Here is a 4,281-nt window from a genome sequence, read left to right as displayed (position 1 = left end):
TTATAGTAGTATCAGATACTTAGTATTTATAGTAGTATCAGTTATCCATGTACTCTCATGTTCAGTTACTCTATATCATTCAGTCAGTTATTGTTCATGCATATGAGCCCTTGCATTCAGCCTTACCTCATCTAGCATACTAGTATATTCCACGTACTGACACATACTCTTTCTTTGCGCTATGATGTCTCATATTATAGTTTCGGACGCTCAGGTTCCCGATCGCACATAGACAGATTCAGTCAGCAGTATCAGTTTTAGTAGTGAGTCCTCATCATTTCGAGGATATTTTTTTATTTCATTATTACAGTAGACTCAATATTTCAATAGATAGAGTTAGTTGGGGGATTGTCCCATCAACTTCACTTTCAGACAGTTCAGATTAGAGGATTTTCAGACTAGTTTTTAGACAGTATTCAGTTTTACATATTTCTATCACAGTTTGATATTCTTCAGCAGTATTTCAGTTGTTTTGAACCTTATGCCATTTTAGCCTATTTTTCTCATTTATTACAGTATATTTACTTAGTGCTCACAGCAGATATCAGTCATGGGTTAGCTTGTGGTCCTTCGGAGTCGTAAGCGTCGAGTAGCGTTCGGAGTACAAACTTGGGGCGTTACAGGCTCAAAAACAGGGAAAACTCTACCTTTTTTTCTGTAGAATTCTGATGAGGCTTGCTTTGGAGTCCTAACCTCCTTAGCATCGGTCATGATCCTATTCTGAGTCGTGACATCAAGTAACAAATTTTATTTTAGAAAGTCATGACTATACTTTGTTTTACAACACAGAAGTAATTCAACTAAAAAGTCCCTCAGCTTTAATTTGTAAGAGAAAAGTCACTCAACCATTATGTATTATGCGATAAATATAAGGTCAAAATTTGTATGTGTTTATCTAACATGTTAAATCCTTTTGATGAAACATTTGCCTTCATCACCGTGTATAAGTATTATCTTGTGCTAGAGTGGCAATCTTTATAGATTCTCCTGCGATGAGTTTTATTTCTCGAGCTATCCTTTTTCTTTTAATCTCAAACTAAAAGTAGCGAAAAATTTAAAATTTTCATACGAAAAGGAGATTTTATAGTATGAGCTCTAAACTCTCGTTATCAAGGAAAGTGAGTTACCAAATACATATGCAAGGAGGGATGTAAATGACAAGGTATTATAACATTCATCTATAAAAAGAAAAGAGATATCACTAAGTCTAACATTCTTCAAATTAAGGATAGCAACAACAATAATACATTATCCCCAATTAATTTCACATCTAAGGAGGATAAGTTGTGCACCGACCTTGCCTCGACTTTTGGTTGATTTTCCATTTAGGTCCCTCACCATAAGTATTATTGTAATATGAATAAAGAACACTTTATTTTTAGGTAGCCAAATAATATTTGTCGCTTTTGGTGGATCTCTATGTGGATCAAATGACAAAGACATTAATGAGAAAAAATATTTTTTTCAAATGAAATGAAAATAAAATCCATGTAAAAGAACGAAGATTATTTATTCCTTATCTGGAAATATAGGACAATATATCACAATAAACTTTATCTTCCAACTCTTCCCAATCCTTCTGGTGCACTAATAGTGAACAAGAAGACATTCAGAAAAAGAAAAGACACGATATAACTTATTTGTAATAGAACATACAGTCTGGTTCGATTTCCCATTTATAAGGACCATCAGTGTAAGTAATCTGGTCATATGAATAAACGAGCCCATCATTTTTAGCTAGCCAATAAATATCCTTCACGTCTGGAGGGTCTCTCATTGGATCAAATCCCTCAAAACATGCAAGAGAATTATCAAAATATAATCTACATAAATATCTAATATTGTAGTAACTGCCAAATTATATGTTACTTCTGATTCAATTGTAAGATTCCCTTGTGTTGGTACTTAAATTGTACCACCTTTACAATTGAGTTCAAGAGTAGGTTGAACATTTTCAAACACATTTTTTATGTGAATTATTGGTAAACTAACAACATAGGATGTTTTGTAGGAAAATAAGAGAAAGAAGAAAAGGAGAAGAATATTGGGAGACTTTGATCTTTCCATTTTTTTTTTTTTTTGGGGGGGGGGGGGGGGGGGGGGGTTTGGTTTAGGTTTGTGTTATTCATTTGCTACATTTTATAAGTAGAGATTTTAAGTGAGAATGAGATGTCCAATATTCTTTTTCCAATAAAAGAAAGAGATCTCAATAATTTTTTTCCTTTTTTAATAGGGACCTAAATAGTACAATCCTCAAAGATTTCATGAGATCTTATAGTATCTTATTCTTTTAAGACCTTGCTACATTAGAGAAATTATTGAAGATTTCAATACTTATTTCCTTAGTTATATTGAGATTTTTAAGTTAATTTTCAGACGGGTCGCTCAAATAACAATTTTTATCTCAAAAAATCGCTTAATTTTATTTTGTAACACAGAAGTCACCGAACTAATAAGAAATACCTCAGAAAGTCACTAACTCTGTTATGTAAGAGAGAAGTCATTCAATTATTGTGTGTTACATTGTAAATATAAGATCAAAATTTTGTATATGTATATTTAATAGATATTGGAATTCTCTTGATGAAAATCTTATCTCCACCACCATTTATAAGTTTATCCTTATGCTAGAGCGGCAATCATTATAGATTCTCCTGCGATGAGTTTTATTTCTCGAGCTATCTTTTTTCTTTCAAAGGAAGAGATATCTCTAACATTACTAAAATTAAGGATAACAACATCATATCCAATGCAATTTCATAAGTAGGAATCTGGGAGGATAGGATATACACAGATCTTGGATAATATACCAACCTTATTTCTTTACCTTTTATAGGATAGAGAAATTGTAGCTAATAGACCTTTGGCTGTCTACTAATCTTTCATCCTAATCCTCGGCCTTCAAACCTTTCTATCTAGTATGAGGGTGGGGTGGGGGGTGCAAAAACACACAAGTAGAGAAATTCAATTCAAGGTCCAACTAAAATCTTTTCTCCAATAAATTTCATCATTACTAAAATAGAATCCATCTTCTTTCACCAACCAAAAACATTCTCTTGTAGGGCTACATCTTTGAATGTCCCTTCTTCTTTGAAAAGCTTGAAAACTCCTCCTTTGATTATCATTTTTCATAGTACATAAATATTGTGTGCTCTTCCAAAAAGTCGTTTTCACACTCCAACTAAACTCATCGCGTTCTTGCAACGCACGACCGCCCATATCAGCACCGTCATCTGCGTTACACCAAACAACTAATGGCAAAGATGAATTATTTGTGAAGCCATTGATAATGTGAACGTTGTAAACTTGTCCAAAGTATTCATCTGGTTGCTTGATTAAAATTAGCATTATTATATAACAAGCAACACCTAGTATAAAGAGAAACATGGCACATTTCCTCATCATTTTCTTGTGTGTTATAGCTTGATTGTTGTACTTCTTTTCAAAGGGAAAATTGGCTCTATATATATTGTCAAGATGTTTAATTAATTTGCATATTTTGTTTGTGGTATATATAGTATTGATAAGTGGTCCAAGATATGAGGATTTGATTAACTATAATTAGTAGTGGTATTCATTAACTTGTTTCTAATTTTAGTAATTGCATATATGATTCTTGAATTGATGGTGTAGTATTTGTATACTTACACTTGTGATTCTGACCACTTTGAAATAGGAGTGTCAAATGGGTCGGGTCGGGCCAACCCGAAACCGGCCCTTCTATTTTAACCGGGTTGAGGGACGGTTAAGGGCCGGTTTTTGGCGCTAGACGGGCCGGGCCTGATCCAACAGTAAAAAAATTAAAACCCACCCTAACCCGGCCCACTTAACCTAACCCGGTCAAACCCACCAATATCTGGTCAAACCCGGTTAAAAACCGGTCAAACCCGTTTAAAAAATAAATAAAAAATCCAACATACACTATATACACTACTATTGTATACACTATATACACTCCAATATACACTATATACACTCCAATATACAATATATATTTTTTAAAAAATATATAAACAATTACACATATATACGTACCATTCAATATATAATTATATATGACTATACGTATTACTTTAGATAAAACATATAATTTAATAGTATAATATATATATATATATATATATATATACACTACAATATATATATATATTTATACACTAATTTATAAAACATATACACATTTATACGTTAAATATATACGCTTATAGAAGATATATACACATATATACGCACCATTCAATATTTATGTACTACTTGTCTACTTTAAATAAAACATATACT

The sequence above is a fragment of the Capsicum annuum genome, chromosome 3, assembly GCF_002878395.1.
Source record: "Capsicum annuum cultivar UCD-10X-F1 chromosome 3, UCD10Xv1.1, whole genome shotgun sequence".
NCBI classification, from domain to species: Eukaryota; Viridiplantae; Streptophyta; class Magnoliopsida; order Solanales; family Solanaceae; genus Capsicum; species Capsicum annuum.
This window is presented reverse-complemented; position numbering follows the sequence as displayed.